Raw genomic sequence first — 17,553 nt, 5'->3', positions numbered from 1 at the left:
TAGTGGCACAGCGTGTGAGTCCAGTGGGGGCCGTACCCAGCACTGCCCAGCAGTGCAGAAAGCGCTGGGACGACTTGAGGCTCCGTGTCCGAAGTATCCTCTCAGCTAACCGGAACCTAGGCACGTCAACTGGGGGTGGATCCGAATCGCCCATAAAGCTGCAAGCATGGAAGGAAATATGTGCATCCACCATCGGGATGGAGAGCATCCAAGGTGTCGGAGGGATGGAGAGAGGAGTGCCGACCTCAGGAGATGCAGGTAGGTGGCCAGAGCAAGCCATGCTAAACTCAACAAAGTCCTATAAGTACCATGTAGCCCCATAGTGCATATGCAACACATCGGCAGGTGAATGTCCACAGACACATCCAGACTCCACCCTGTACACATGCAGCATGCACACCCTAACTGCTGGCACACACATACCACCATGCTACCTCCACACAAAAGGCACAAAACCTGTATGCCCCTGCCTGAAATGTGCTGCATGTACCCACTGTATAGATGTCATCCCTCACAATGCACGGCCAATGTCCGCGGACCCATCAATAACACTATCCCTCCTTTGCTCCACCACAGGATCTGACACAGACCTCCAGGAAGAGGACAACACTGCATCCAGATCCACCAAGAGGGCCAGGCCACAGGCATCCACCTCAGCCGTCCTAAATGAAACACACCAGCAGCCACAAACCCTGCCTGGGGAAGAGGACAGGCAAGTGCCAACCCCCACAACAGCAAACACAGACCCAGCAGCAGCACCGCACATGTCACTAGTCGTGCCCACTGAAGGGACAGGCTCTGCTGCAAGCAGCACCCTGGGTGAAATCGCTGCCATAGCGGCAACCTCTGACAGTGAGGCAGGCAGCATCGAGGTCATCGATGAGGAAAGGCCCACTGCCCAGCCACATTCCCCCTGCACATCCCTAAACCCCCTGCAGGCGGATGCCACACAGGGGCAGTCGGAGGCCGAGGATTGGCCAGCCACCCCATCCCCCCAGCCTGAGGTGAGCAGCCCAATGGACATGCAAATGCCACTGGGCATGGGCCAGCGGAACCAGCAGACACTTGAAGATATAGTTACCCGCCAGCAGCAGCTATCCGCCCTCCTCAACGAACATGTTGCACAGTGTGGGGTGGCAAGGGATGGCATGGAGAGGTTGGCAGACCGAGTCACAGCTGCCATAGAGTCCTCCACAAAGGACATATGCACGGAACTCGCGGCTGTGCGCAATGTCCTCACAGAACTTGTTCAGACCATCAGGGACATGCGTCCAGATGTGCAGGCCGGACCCTCCTCATCAACCAGCTCGGCACAGAGAAGCCCCATCCGCAGATCAGGGCGCAATCTACGCAGCACGGGCAGGGGTGCCCCGGGGGCCAGGGGAGGGGATTCACATTAGTGGCTTGACAGTCGAGCAGGACTACTGCACACCCTGCTGCACAGACACTACCGCACCTTCGTAGGGATTCCAGGGTGGAGGGGGGAGGGGGTGTGTTGGGGTGTTCAGGGGGGAGGGGGGAGGGGGTGTGTTGGGGTGTTCAGGGGGGAGGGGGGAGGGGGTGTGTTGGGGTGTTCAGGGGGGAGGGGGGAGGGGGTGTGTTGGGGTGTTCAGGGGGGAGGGGGTGTGTTCAGGGGGAGGGGGGAGGGGGTGTGTTGGGGTGTTCAGGGGGGAGGGGGTGTGTTGGGGTGTTCAGAGGGGAGGGGGGAGGGGGTGTGTCACGACGTTTCATAGTTTCAATACACTTTTTTCTTTCCCAAAATGAAATGTGTGGACATTTTCATTGCATATGTGTGCTTTATTGGTGTACAGTCCACAGTGTGCATGTCCCAGAGACACACAGTGCCCCAAGTGCAGTCTTCATGTGATTCACACCAGCCGTGTGTGCTAGAAGCAGTGGTCGATGATACTTTGGCGCATTGCACGCCCCTCCTGTGCGTCGCCTTCCCAAAATGAAATGTGTGGACATTTTCATTGCATATGTGTGCTTTATTGGTGTACAGTCCACAGTGTGCATGTCCCAGAGACACACAGTGCCCCAAGTGCAGTCTCCATGTGATTCACACCAGCCGTGTGTGCTAGAAGCAGTGGTCGATGATACTTTGGCGCATTGCACGCCCCTCCTGTGCGTCGCCTCCTCCATGGGATGCCGCCCCATCTGCACCCTCCTCATCCTCATTGTCAGGTGGTTGCAGTTCTGCGTCAGGGGGCAGGGGCACATTCCGTCTGATGCACATATTGTGTAGCATGACACATGCCATGACGATCTTTGCCACCTTCTCATGGTGGTACAGGAGTGCCCCACCAGACCTGCTGAGGCTTCGGAACCGTGCCTTCAATAGGCCGAATGTCTGCTCTATGACCACACGAGTACGTGTATGTGCACGGTTGAAGTCCTCCTCGTGCTGGTTCTGCGGGTTCCGGACTGGTGTAAGGAGCCACCTCTTCAGGGGATAGCCTGCATCACTTGTATGTAGGCGAGAATGTATGTGTCAGTCATGTCGTCTGATCAAGAACATGATGTGCCACCATGGCTTGCATCCAACTGTTACTTCGGCTCACTTCTACATGCACTAATTGATTCACACAATGCAACCAGTATATGCTCATGGCTCTCATGGCCTGTTTTGCATGCCATCACCCAATGTATGCAGAGGGGTTGAGTGCATTGTGAGTGCCCATCCTCTGTCTCCGTTCTCTGTGTTGCTCACAGCCAGGTGGAGTATGCATCATTCCCCCCCCTTTCAGCCAGGTGGAGTATGCATCATTCCCCCCCTCCCCCTTTCAGCCAGGTGAAGTATGCATCATTCCCCCCCCCCTTTCAGCCAGGTGGAGTATGCATCATTCCCCCCCCCCCCTTCAGCCAGGTGGAGTATGCATCATTTCCCCCCCCCTTTTCAGCCAGGTGGAGTATGCATTGGTACGTCATTCACCTGCCCACTTCCATGACATTGGACTCACCGAGTAGCCAGGTTCTTGGGCCTGCATGTCGCTCCATGTAGCGTGGTATTGTGGAGTTCCTCAGGACCATAGAATCATGGGTTGATCCGGGGAATTGGGCACAAAATGTGTGATGATCTTGTTGGAGTCACAGACCATTTGCACGTTGATTGAGTGGAACTGTTTCCGGTTGCGGTACGGTACCTCCATGGCACGTGGAACCACCAATTCCACATGGGTGCAGTCGATGGCACCAATGCAACCGGGTATGCCGGCTAGTGCATGGAAACCCACTTTGGTGTTTGCAATGTCCTGGGCAGTCCGTGGTAATGAGATGTGGTCGTCTGTGTGCTTGAGGAGGGCATCGAGCACTTGGATGAGTGTTCGTGAGAATAATGGTTGTGAAATGCCATGCAAGTGCCCCACTGTGTGCTGGTAGGTGCCTGTGGCCAGGAAGTGGAGTACAGACACTACCTTCAGTAAGGGGGGATGGCGGTTGGAGTTTCTATCATGCTGACGATGTCGTTGTGTATCATGTCTACGATGGCGGTGATGGTGTCCCGGTCCAAACGGTACAGGGTGTGAATCTGCTCAGCAGTGAGGTTGAATGGATAGGCTCTGATGCGTGGGATTGGGGGCTGCCTGCGTGGTGGCACTGGCTGTGCTGGTGGGGCTTGCTGGGCCTGCCTTGCCCTCCTTCTCCTCCTGCATCTCCTCTGTGCTGCCTGTTGTTGTTGTTGCTGTTGTAGCACATGCATTGCTATCAGGTCCTCCAGCCCCAACATTGCTAGTCGTATTGGTATCATTGTGGAGTGTGACTGGGTGTGGGAAGGGGTGGGGTGTGCTCTTTTTGTACTTCCTGAGTCTGTATTGCCTTCACCTGTGCTGTTTCTGTGCACCTGTGGCAGCTGCATTCACTTTACATGGCCCTTTACGGTTGGTTCACGATGGCGTAATTAGCACCATGGCGGTAAGGTACTTAACGGGCTGGGTGATGGCGTTAGGTGCATGTCCGCTTGGGTCGGCATTTGCGTACCTTTCCGCCATGGCGCTAAGTACGGTGTGGCCGGTCGCGTGCGCGCACCCTTAGCGCAGTTAGCGGTAGCGTTAACTACGATGCCGCTAATGGCATCGTAGTTAACGGTCACGGGTCATGATCGGACCTGGCGGAAAACGATGGCGGTAACCATTTACCGCCATCGTTTTTCACTTAGCGCCAGGATCGTAATGAGGCCCGTTGTGTTCTTAGTTAATTTTAAGCCACACATGGAAGGCAGAGGCAGAAATGACATGGGATTCAGCAGAGTAGAGCATGCTCCAAAACTGATCAGATTCAAAATGAACAGATTTGGCATAGCCCCTTAAATATAAAGCATACAAGGCCCTGCAATTGGTCAACATGTGGCGGGCCGTTTCCACATGTGCATGGCATAGCTGACAGAGGCGAGCGTCTCTAGTGATCCCCATCCTAGCCCTGGAGTAAGCTAGTACCGGCAATAGATCAAAGAGTAGATGGAGTATAAATCTAGTAAGTGCCGGACATCGGACCGACACCAGATATTTGCCAGGGATGTCCCCAAATAAACCCTGTTGGGTGCAGGTTGCGTACTCGCGTGTCTCCGCCAATCTGCTGAGGGATGAGATCCGGTCAGCCATGCCAGATTTGGCCGTAAGCTTACTCAAAAATAAGGGGATATAACTCTTGTTGTGGCAAAATAAATTAATATCATAACAATGCGTGCCCACCGTGGCCTCCAATTCCCTAAACCATAGGCTTTTTTGTCAGCAATCGGTGGGTTCCATTGTGGAAAAAGCAGAGAAGGCGTAGCACTCAAATGATCTTTGATCTCTGCCCATAATTTACAGGCCGCGATTTTCCAGGCAGACAAAAGTGAGTGGAAGCCCAATTCAAGTCTTACAGCCTCCACGGGGACACAACTAGGAAGGGTCAAAATAGACCGAAGAATCTTGGCTGCCAATATCGGGAGCCATGAGAGAGCCTTACCTGGGAAGACCTCAAGAGCATACAAAATAGTGGCTATAGTAGACACCCTATATGCAATAACGAGTGCTTCGATAGGATGATTCTGGGCGGCCATAAGGACAGAAGTGGGGAGCCTTTTATTCGAAGGACCATGCAGTGTCGCTTGGTGAGTGGCTCCATCCGAGAAAGTCTTTACTGCCACATATTTGCCCGTGACGATTGAAGCCACCTGACAGTTCATGAATGTATGTGTAGGAGGCTCAGCAGCTACCATAGCCTGGGTCACCCTTAGAAGTGGAGGGGACCCTCTACCGGACTTAGTCCTACGCCTCTTCCTCGGGGGGACTCCAGGGTCAGCAAGGAGGGACCACTCAACATCAATAGCCTCCAGTGCTTGTTTGTGTGATCGGGCTGTTACTCTCAGCGAGGGGCCATGCAGGACCACCGGATTAGCGGTCACTTTTCTTGTGTGGCACAAAAACTGAAGGAACACTTGGTTTGGCAGGCCTAACTGGCACTGCCTTATCCAGACCGTTCTTTTACTCCTGTAATTTATTGTAAGACGTATCACTAAAAAGAGAGGGCATAGTTCTGTTGATCTAAGGTTCTTCTTGTCCGACAGTAGCGAGCTGAGCCGCAATACATTTTATTGAGGAATTATCCTCAGCCAGCTTGGAGCAAAGTAGAAATAGGGCATCAAGTTTGGCTAAAATCAGCTCCAAAGAGGAGGAGCCTGCGATCACCTGAGTCTCCCCAAGGGTACATTTGAGACTAACCTCTTGAGCAAATTCAGAATCTTCTCCTGTCGTGTCGGCATAGTATGAACCTTTCAGGTGAGACTAAATGCTCCAAATGTTTATTTGTTTTAATTTTATTATTTGTTATTAGTGCACAAGCACCTTTACAAATATTTCATTACATAGCTGTATAAAACAATATTCAAATATGCCTAAAACATACATTTCTAAAATCGTACAAAACAAAGGTAACACATTACAACTAATATAAAAACACAATGCTAAAATCCACCTGAATAGCATAAGCCTTCGTGATCCATTATATCATAAGCCCTAAATCAGGGTGAAGAGATTAAAAAATTAAATAAAGAACAACAAAATTAGTACAAAACCAAAACAGGAAGAAGACATGCAAGAAACAGAAGGAGGTAGTCACATAAGACTAATATTACATATTATACAAAATCTCATGGATCATTGAATTCAAAATAGGACATCCCTGAAAGGAAACTTTGTCTCATAGAAATCAGACAACTGTGCTCCAAATTAGTGGTGCCAGAAAGATTAGAGATCCCAGAGTTTGTTTGACTGCAGTCATGTGGAGTTAAGGAAGTTTGTTTCAGGTTTAGACAATGCTTCTAGAGGGATTGATTGTTATCAATCAGGAAGGAGCTTTGTAATAAAAATTGACCGGGTGGACCTAACATTGCTTTTGAATTGAGTTTGGACTTAACGCAGTAGAATTTGTGACTTTCGGGAGAATTTTCTTGAAAAATGCGGTCATTTTCTTTTGTGCAGAAGACAGTGGGCCTCATTACAAGTGCGGCGGTAAGGGGTTAACAGCACCGGTAAAGGTGCCGGAGCCGTCAACCCCTTCCCGCCACATTACGAGGTCCTTTAGCGGGTCCCGCTAAGGGCGCCTGGTAAATCCAGGCGCCCTTAGCGGGACCCGCTAAAGGCACCCAGCATGCTAACAACAGGCACGGTATTAACGGGCCCGTTGTTAGCATGGTCCCCATTCCCATTGAGCCTTATGGGGGCTCGAATGGGAATGGGGATGGGTTCCCTGAATGGGGAAATACCGGGTCCTCCAAGGTTGGAATGGCCCGGTATTTCCCCATTCAGGGAACCCGGACCCGGTATGTGGTAGGGGGTAGCCATGGCGCCATGGCTACCTCCAACCTCGTAATGACCCCCAGTGTTTATTTTTTCTCCAGATTTCATTTTTGAAATAGTTTGCTTGACTGCTTTTATGTTATTTAGTGCACAGGGGCCGCGTGCCTGCTCTGCAGCCTGGGTGAATACCCTGCGTGGGACAGGTTTAGAGGGGTTAGCTTTTCCTATAATGCATTCAGCCCACGCACCCAATAATAAACAGTACGCTTGCTCGAGTGGCCCAGAGTGCGTTCTGTCAGGGAGATGTAGTCACCGGAGGCCACCACAATACAGAAGATCCCTCCAGCCTTTTCTTCAAGATGGTCTCTGCGGGTCCTCTTATGGCTCACCTGTGGGAACCACTGCAAGGAATTCTGCAGTGGCTCTAGAGTAAAGACGGCTGCTAGGAGGAGAGCGGGGCCAGGAGGAAGGGGAGAAGAAAACGAGGGCAGAGCGGGGGCCAGGCAGGGGGCGGTCTGCACTCACCGCCCCGCTCACGCTGTGCTACCCACACTTACCCCAACACCCTCCACCCCCACTCACAATGATTACCTCAACTACGCCAGACACCGGCAGCCAAGCAGCCGGTCACAGCCTCATGCTGTCTCTGTCCTCAGTCCTCAGAGATGCGGAGCCCTGTTCAGAATGAACAATGGGCAAACCTGCAGGAGCGTTTGTGAGATCTGAGGAAAGGACCCTAGAGGAACATAACAGGAACACAACAGACCGCTGCTGACGAGACAGACCAATGCGAGCAGCCACTTCCGACTTAAAATTAATAAAAAAAGGTATCTTACCCCATGCAGTGGGTGAATTCAGTCTGCCGCACTCTGTTATAGTATTTGGATGCTGTTGTGACAATTAATATTCAAGTATGTTTTAATAATGTTAAATTGGGTAAACCTAACTCTCCAGCTTATAATTAGTGATAGCATGCACTAACCTTGTGTCGCTATGCTCTGCGGTATATTGGCAAATGAGCCTTCCAGAAAATGTATTTAGGCCATAATGGTCAACACCAAAATATTGGGTTGCGAGTAGATCTCCTGAAAGTGACATATTGTTCACTAAGAATGTATCATAATGAGCTCTCAAAATTAATAAAGGTATAACTTAACAGTGTAAAGAAATAGATCACCTACTGTGTAGTAGTAAACAGATGTCCTATCAGGAATCATCCGATGTGGCATCCACGGTCAATAAGCGTGCATGCGCTTTACTGCCACCGTATTAATGCGTCGGCAACTAGACAGTTAACTTAGATAGATGTAACGTGCACTGGACCTCACTCGTGCACATTTAAACCGTTTGAAAAGAACAAACTGTCAAGAGATACTATTATACTCATGGAACCTGTTAGTTGCTGCAATCTACGTTGAATTTTTAGAGTACTATGAGACTAAATGATGCTGAGTTATCAGGTCCTTAATCATTTAGGACCTGATAACTCAGCATATTTTGAGTACCCTGAATGCACTTTCCAACATGCAAGGATAGGAAAAGTTTTTGGGGGGATATTAATTTAGTCTAATATTACTCTAAAAATTCATAGTAGATTCTCAGCTCTTATTGAATTTTCTGACCAATTATCATGTTTCTAACTAACACAACCTCCAATTGACTGAATCTGTATTACAGATTGACAAAGTTTCACCCAATGGTGAGTTTTTCATTTTCTGGTTTCTGGTTATTGCCAGTCGTCTCCCCCCCCCCCTCCTTTTTTGCACGCATTAGATCATTGGCCATGGGAAATTCATCCATACAACATTCCGGGCGGGTAGGGGTCTAAATTAGTCCTAGTTTTATTGGTTACAATATTCACTAAGGTGAATCGAAATCCTTGCATGTTCTGGTATTTGGGTACCTCTCATATGTACTCTAGCCACAGTGATCACTCTAATTGCTATGTAGCACAATGACCGCACCAACTTGGTGATACGGATTGTATGATCTGTGTAATGTGCCAATAGTAACAGGATATGATTTTACATAATTTGGAACTTTATTTTTATCATGTTCCGTCTGTTAATCCTGCATACCCATCTCCTCTCTGGTATGTTATTCATTCATTTATTTATTGAATGCAATGCACATGTTTATATATTTTTCAATGTTAATCAATTCATGTGATCTGATTTATGTATTACTCAATGTCTAATGATAACTACATACATGTTTTATGGTATAATTTGTATCAATTGGCAGCCTTGATAAAGACAATGGGCCTCATTACGACCCTGGCGGTAAGGGATTACCGGTACCGGTAAGGGCACCGGTACCGGCAATCCCTTACCGCCCTATTCCAAGTTCCCTTTGCGGGTCCTCCCTTAACGCCTGGTTTTACCAGCCATTAAGGTCGGGACCCGCAAAGGGACCTTGGAGCTAATAACGGTACCGCAATTTGCAGTACTGTTATTTGTGCCTTCCCCATTCCCATTGAGCCCTATGGGGGCTCAAATGGGAATGGGGAAGGCCCTGGTGAATGGGGAATTACCGGTCCCGCCAACCTTGAAATGGGCCGGTAATTGCTCCATTCACCAGGGCTGAGTTGGCACGAGTTTGAAGGCAGCCATGCCGCAAATAGCGGCATGGTTACCGCCAAACTCGTAATGAGGCCCAATGTGTCGAAACACATGTTGGCTGTCATAACTGACATGTCCAACGGACTGCTCTGGAAATAATAAAGACATATTTTGCTAAGCACATGTGACTAATATTTCTATCTGTTGGCTTATTTACTGTGGTGAAGGGTAGAACCACTATAATAGATGTGCAGCTGGCACATAGATTGACCTTTGGTCAGGGTTTAGGACACTGGGATTCCAGTTCACCAGAATTTGGTAGTTTGCACTTCCTTTCCTGTTTGGCATTTGTTTGAATTTTGAACCTTTCCTTGCACAATAGATGAATCTATCCTGAACGGTCCCAGGCACATTTCCCTGCTGAAAGGCGCATTGAATCCTCTGAGTGAGTGTTGATTGCTCGCAAACAACTTAGCTCTTTGCATGCATTTCGTTAAGGGAGCTATCATGTCAGTTCCATATACTGAAGATTTACGTATTAAGGTAGGTACACAAAATGTATTTGCTCCTTTGTTGTATTGTACAGATACCCCAGCAAACCTTCTGGGTAAAGACCTCTTGAGTAAGTTACAAATGTCGATTGCTTTCACGGAGGAAGGTATAGTATGCTCGACTCCAGGTTTGTATCCGGTAAGGGAAGCAGCGCGTTTGCATGCATACTGTAGCGACAGCCTGATAAGGAGGGGTTCCTTTACATTCAACTTTGTTTCTTTATGGGGTAATGGATTTGTTGAGTTGGGTCACAGGGATCAGAAATCAGACATGGCGGGTACTGTTTTAATTTTTGTTTCAGGTTGTTGTGCATCAGGAAGGAACACCAGGCACCATTGTTACGATTCTCTTCGAGGCAACAGGGTGGTTCTCTCAGGCACACATGAGGAAGGCAGAGAATGGAACACAGAGCTGTGCATCGATCCAACCTTGTCGCTAAGGGACGTGTCTGACCAGCAATTGTTCAAAAACACTGAAGACACAGGAGAGATGGTTTTTGAGATTGGGGTACCTTGTCAGATAGTGATAGAGAAAAGGGAAGTACTACCACAGACCATGCTCATCATTAGAAATACATCACCACATTGGAAGGAGGATTTGGAAATGGTGCCAGACCATTTATGGACTAGCAATCCTCATGGTGCGGGGCTGCTAAAGAGTGTTGGAGCAGTGCGTATACAATTGAAACCTGGTGCGATATTACCACAAGTAAAGCAGTACCCCATGTCTAGAGAGACAAAGGGATTTATGAGACCATTATGGCATTGTTGAAGCAAGGCATAATACAATGCGGCCATCTATCCTGTGAAGAAAGCAAAGGGGTACAGTTGGAGGATGGTCCAGGATTTGCGCCCCCTCAATAATATTGTTGAGGCAGAATTTCCGGTGGTACCGAATCCGGTCACCATTCTGTGTAATATCCCTACTGGCCCAACCCACTTCACAGTGATTGATTTAAAAAATTCATTTTTCTCTGTCCCTTTACACTCCGATTCTCAGTACCTCACAGCCTTTACGTATCGTGGACAGAGGTTTGAGCACACAAGGTTGCCCCAGGGGTACTGTGAATCTCCGAGTGTCTTTCACAGGGTGGTTCAAATGGATTTGGGGAATTTACATGTGTACAATACAGTAATCCAGTACGTGGATGATTTGCTAGTCTGTAGCACGTCAGAGGAGCAGTGTCACAGAGATTCAATAACGCTCCTCACCCGGTGTGAGGAATTCACCCATCCGCACGGTGGGTGTGCGCTTGTCTGGGCTTTTTTGAAATTTTAAATTAAATAGAATGATGGTAGACCAACCTCATGGAAATGTGCGGGGCTAATCCACACACATTTTCCTATGCTCGCAGCACGACAAACGCATAGACGTGTGTGCACAGCCATGTCATATTTAGTCGGGATATGACAGCAGGAGTACATGATGCATCTCCAGAAGGGGGAGGACCAAACCTTCCCCTGCCATGATTAACTAACAAAGGCTCCATGGATCTGCACAGCTCTTTTGTTGGGCCCTGCAGCTGGTGGCAGAGATTAGCATACCAGTTAAAGGGTACTTCAAACAGGCCCATCTGGGGCCTGGCTGCAGAGGTTAACAAAGGAGGCCAGAAAACCCAACAACTTTTTTCATATGCAACTGTGTCAACCTGAAGCCAGCTCCTGCCCTCAGTATCGATGACAGGGAACTGTCATGTCTGGGACTGCGTGTTTACAGTAGTCAACCCCGCAGGGGGAGCCCATTTATAAGTACGAGAATGTGGTTTGCAGGAGCCAGAGAGTCTGGTCTTGCCACAGCTTCAAGGGAGACCTGACGCTTTAATCAGGAACCATTGAGAGATCCATTAACCAGAGAGACTCTTTGATCCACAACAGACAGGAAGGTGGATGGGACTTAGTATCACATGTTTTCACCCCTTTAACTTTCCTGTTGCAAAGCTCTCTGGTTATGTCCTCACACATACAGGAGAGTTTATGGTGACCCCAGCATTGGTTCATTAAGGTAGGTTTAGCCAACACCAATCACTGTGGCCCATTTGGCTTTCAAAGAGGGCTGAGCACCTCTTTTGGCAGATCATCTGAAGACTTCACAAGAAGTAGCAAGAATAAATCATCATTCGACCCTGGCTGAAGGTACAGTCTGCTTTACATCTTTCGCCAGTGAAGGAAGGCCAGGACCTCCAAAGAGGGAAGCAAGATCACTCCCCTAAATATCTCCCAGGGAACAGAGGGAGATACCAAATCCAAAGGACCCTCCGTTCTCCTTCCAGAACCGTTAACCATGCCAGCAAACAGTATGCCCTGCTAGGCTCTCCAGCAAGCTTCCTAAGTAGGAAGCGCCAGAAGGTCTGTGAACCTACAACCATGGACAAGGCCGCTGCCTGCAACACACACCACGGCTGTGGGCCGTCCACCTTAAAGGACACAAGTCCATTGAAGAAGCTGGGAGAACTGCCTCGATGAGCATCTACCGAAGTCTGCCTTAAAGGACATTTTCGAGCCAGTCGTGTTCCTTGAGCTGCAACTGACTGCAACGCTGACTGTTGTCAAGCTGCTGTCGCATAAAGACATCGGAGGCATATCGACCAGTGCTTCAGATCCGCCGATCGGCAATGAGACAACAATTCCTGACCCCGAGCCGCCGTGTAGGCCAGCCTACAGCCGTTAGTCCAGCTTCGCGCTTCGAACCGCCGGATATTAGCAGCTCACTCCCATCTTTAACTCTGTCACAAAAGCCTTCAAAGCGCCCTGAAGCCGACTCGACCTTGTTGCGCACCAAGAACTCCTACAGCAAAAGATACATTGTGGTTCTGTCCTCCTAGCCCTTCCCATTGCTCCCTTTGTGCAGAAGCCAAGTAACCTTAAACTGCTGCGGTTATTACCAATACCGACTACCGTCCTGTCAGTATTGTAATAAAATGCATGGTATCAAACAGTGAAGACATACAGTTCAAGGGTGTTTATTGAACTTCAATGGGTTGGAAAAGCAGCCATCTAAACCGAAATCTAAGGATGGGAGCAAGCTATGACCCTCAAAATAAAGATAAAACAGTCCTAGTAGTTTCTTCATCAAAATAAAAGGGCTGATACTAAAAAAAAAAATATATATATTTCTAATCCCTACTTCTAAACAACAAACAGTGTGGGAAATGATGTAGATAACAAAAGGTGTACCATGAAACAATATGTCAGGAAGACAGGATAGTTGGTTCACCTTCCCCATGTTTTCACCACGGGACAAGGCGGTACACTTGGGCTTGCTACACACTTCAGTTCGGCTAATCACAAGGGCACGGTTCCAGTTCATATATCAGCTCTCCGCAACCAAAAGTCTCTTGCTCAATCAAGGAAGGCTTCTCCATTGCAACACAAAAGTTCAACAAAAAGTGTTCAAAGTTCCTTTCCTCAGGAGTTTACTTTTCAATCAACAAAAGTCTTTTACTTCCACGTTGAGTCCCCCTCGACCGGGCTCAGACTCCCTTTTCACTTTACAATTTACCACAGGCCTCTCTCTGTCTGACTCAGGCCTCTGTATGGTTCCATTCTCAATTCACACAACTTTCACCTTTCTCTTCGAGTCCCTCTCTGTCGGGCTCAGACTCAGATTTATTTCACTACAAACCAAAGACTTTCAATTGTGCAAAGGATTTGACTTAAACCCTTGCAGGACCACTTCGATTCTCTTCCTCATAAATCATATTCACATTTCATACGTTTTGTTAGCAGGATACATTCAGGCAGAGACCTTTCGATTGTGCACCCATGCAGTGCCGGAACACTCTGCTACTTCGTATTGTGCGTTCACTTCTCAAAGTTCAGAAAACAATTATCAGCTTTCCCTTTTCATTCGTGTCTTTCATCAAACGCTTTTCCAATTCGACTTCATAGGACACTTAGTTGCCGCCCGTAACCTTCGTTCATACGCAGCCCGGTTTCACACAGTTGCCTTCAACTCACCGGCTGTATACAAGGTTTGGCTTGCGGCTTTGTTCATGGAGCCAAGGGCGATACCACAGCAGATGCACTTCTCCCCCTACTCGACTAATCAGGCAGGAGGGCCAAATGGTATCTCGGATTACAGGATTCTCTGGCCTCACTTCTCCACCTCACACGTGCTGCTTCAGAGTTTTTAACAGCCTAGCGATTACTTGTCAAATGGCCCAAGGGCATCTCCCTCCTTGGTTTCATTCTGCGACTTTCCACCTGGCTTCCTCGATTCAGCTGCAGTCTAGAATAGGCTGCTCCTTCATGTGCTCTGTCTCATTCCTTGCCTTGCTCGCAGTGTGCTCCCACGCTCTGCCTTTTACCCAGGTGGGGAAGGTAAAGAGGATTCAGGTTTGAGTTGTTCCAGGCAATTGCCTGACTCTGCCTGACCACGGCACTGGGACATGATCGAGTCGGTCTTAGCCCATTGTGTAAAGGGAATGTATATGTCATCTAGGAGGTGATTCTTTAACAGAGTTTTCCCTTTTCCCTATGGTGGCCCTTGGTGAATCATAGGCTTGATTTGACTGAAGGGGCAATATCATGCCACATGACCTATTTTCCAACAAGAATAACACATTTTGGATTTGGTACTGGAGAATGTCAATTCGCCTTTATTTACTAGATGGATTTTTGAGTCATGAATTCCAGTCCCATAAGGCACCCCGGAGTTGGTCTGAGTCAGGAGGATATAGTTTCAACTAGGGGCATGAGGGGATTCTGCTGACAATATCCCATGACAACTGAGGGGATGTCAGGTAGGGGTGTATCGGTACGGGAGGAATACCATGTCTCGCTCGAGGGCACGTCTCCCATAGACCCCAAGGACTCCCTGCCCAGGTGGTCCTCCCTCGCTCGTCTCCCCCCAGAGTTGGGATCCAAGAGCGATGGCCCTACCCTGGCCACCTGAACAAAGGAATCCTGGGGATAGCCTAGGAGAAACGCCTCAGATTTCTCACAGTATGCAGAGTGCATCACTTTTCCTTCTTTGAAACAGTCTGTCCTCTGCATCTCTTTACAGAGTGGGTTGTATTTTGTAGTGTTGCCAGAACTGTCTGTAGTGATATAATTAGATATCTTTATACAACCTTGACTGGCCAGTCCCTTCTATCATTGCGATTATTTATTATACTGACCACGCTCCTGCCAGTATCCCAAGTGAATCCCTTTTCCTTCTTTGAAACGGTCTATCTTCTGCATTCCTTTACAGGGTGGGTTGTATTTCGTATTGTTGCTAGAACTGTCTGCTGTGATAATATGGTAGATATTTTTATACAACCTTGACTGGACAGTACCTTTTATAATTGGGTAATAATTGTATTTTCGCTGTGTTGCAACTAACCAACGATCCACAACCTTTCGGAGATGAGGCTGCCGTTCCCTCCACGTTACCAAAATTGGACAAGGAGGTTTATAATTTGCTTGTGTTTCCAATCTGTTCAGATTCCTTCTGGTGTACTAGAACTGTGGGGCTGATTGATGGTTTAGAAACAGATATCCATACCGGACCATTGGTGCCCCGGAAGTTGATTCATCACACCCTGCTTGCGCAGAAGGGGTACAAAGTGGACGAAGAAGAATTGCAGTACTGCCAGACATAGGTAGTATATTTGGGGCAAGTGATATGATATAATCTGCCCTTTATAACGTGCCTGTACACAAGTGTTTCTAGGCGCGACAAGACAAGGAGGGGGGAAACAAAGAGAGGACAAAATAACGATCTTACTAGGCCTTGTGTCATTCAGATTTTGCAAGTGCAGGGAAAAAGAAAGGGGAGAAGTGCCAGGGGGGAGGGGAAGGGGGAAGTGCAGTTAACTCACAAGTGCAGCCAGCAGGTGGCTCATAAGTGCAGAGTGAAGGGACTGTAGGGTTGCAGATACAGACCCTTAAGTGCTAGGGAGCCTGGAGTAAGTTCAAGGGCAACTGGACATACAGCAGCCTGGCCCCGAGTTCAGAGGGGGACCAGTGTGCGGAGCAGTCAGGTGCATCAGCAGGTGAGTGGAAGAGAGAAAGCGGAAGCAAAAAGGAAGGTCTTGAGTTGCTTCCAAAACCACAGGTGGTACTGCTCAAGTTTGAGAAAGGCAGGGAGGCTGTTCCAGAGGGAGGCCTCAGCCGAGAGGATAGATCTGCCTCCAACTCTCTGCTTGGAGAAGCGTCTGACCCTTAGAGTTGGAAGGGGATGAGCAGAGAGCTCGAGAAGGACGATGTTTTGGAAGAGAAAGCTGGAGGTATAGCAGTCCCAGGCCCCAGAAAGCCTTGTGGACGATACAGAGTGTCTTGTACTTGATCCTTGCAGCTTTGGAGAGCCAGTGAAGATATTTCAGAGCTGGAGAGATACGATCCCTGGGCTTGAGACCAAGGACAAGTCTCGCATTCCCATTCTGAATAAGTTGTAAGGGTCGAAGAGTAGATGCAGGAAGATTTAGAAAGAGGCTGTTGCAATAGTCCAGCCTAGAGAGGACCAGAGCGCTGGAGACAGTGAGCTTCTGGGGGAAACTGAGAAAAGGAAGAATACTCCTGAGGAGGACTGATAGTTTGACTTCTTAGAGACGTCAGAGATGTGAGGAGAGAAGGAGAGGGTGGAGTCAAAGATGATATCAAGGTTCTTAGAATCACCGGAAGGAGCAGGAAGAGGGCCCAGAGTGGGCGGCCAGAGAGAGAGAGGAAAGGAGGGAGCAAGTGTCCCAATGAGGAGGATCTCGGTCTTACTGGCATTAAGGCAGAGGTCTTTGGCAGCATACCATTCCTGAAATGCGGCCAGACAAGCTGGTATGAGAGAAGAAGCAGAGGTGGCTGAGGGGAGCCTGAAATAGAGCTGAGTGTCATCTGCATAACATTGAAAATTGGAGCAGAAAGTAGCAATGTGGTGTGCAAGAGGTGCCAGGTAGTGGTTGAAGAGCCAGGGAGAGAGGTCAGACCCATGGGGAACACCACAAGTAGAGAGTGAGATAGAAGAGAGGAAATACCCCAGTTGGACCCAAGAGGTTCGGTCAGTGAGAAAGGAGGTCAACCAGGCCAGGGCCTGATCAGTAATACAAAGGTTGTCATGGAGGCAATTGAGCAGGATGGTATTGTTGACCATATCACCTGCAGGAAGGATGGCAATGCCAGAGGGACCCACTGCAGTTCAGAATACGCCTCAGCCAGGCACAGTGAAACAAATGCAGCAATTTCAGGGGCTCTGTAAGTATTGTAGATCATGGATCTTTGACTACTCTAGTTACGTGAGGCCCTTACAGCAGGGTTTTAAGCAAGTTCAGAGGGTGAAGGGTCCGATAGAAGGGTCTGAAGAAATGGTAACTTGCTTTCGGGAACTCAAGGCGGTGCTCAGCAATGCTCCGGTCTTGGCATCCCCAGCAGACATCACTAAGTCACAAACATTTATCGTACTATAGCGGACTCCTAGACTCAGTGATGCAAGGACAGTTCACTTGTGAGCAAGCTTGAGCAGCAGCGGCGGCTTTTGCAATTCAAAGGTCTTCAACCATTACCATGGGTTGTCCGGTGACAATATATGTGGAGCATGCGATCTTGGAAAATTCCAAGTCGACTTTGACGACGCAAAGAGTTTTGTGATACAAGGGCATTCTATCAAACGCATCGATACATCCCGTACAATGTCACTTAGTCAATCCTGTGACATTTGTAGCTGAGCTAGTAAAACCTGATGACATTGTTCAT

The sequence above is a fragment of the Ambystoma mexicanum genome, chromosome 11 (genome assembly GCF_040938575.1).
Source record: "Ambystoma mexicanum isolate Mex_15411 chromosome 11, UKY_AmexF1_1, whole genome shotgun sequence".
NCBI classification, from domain to species: domain Eukaryota; kingdom Metazoa; phylum Chordata; class Amphibia; order Caudata; family Ambystomatidae; genus Ambystoma; species Ambystoma mexicanum.
This window is presented reverse-complemented; position numbering follows the sequence as displayed.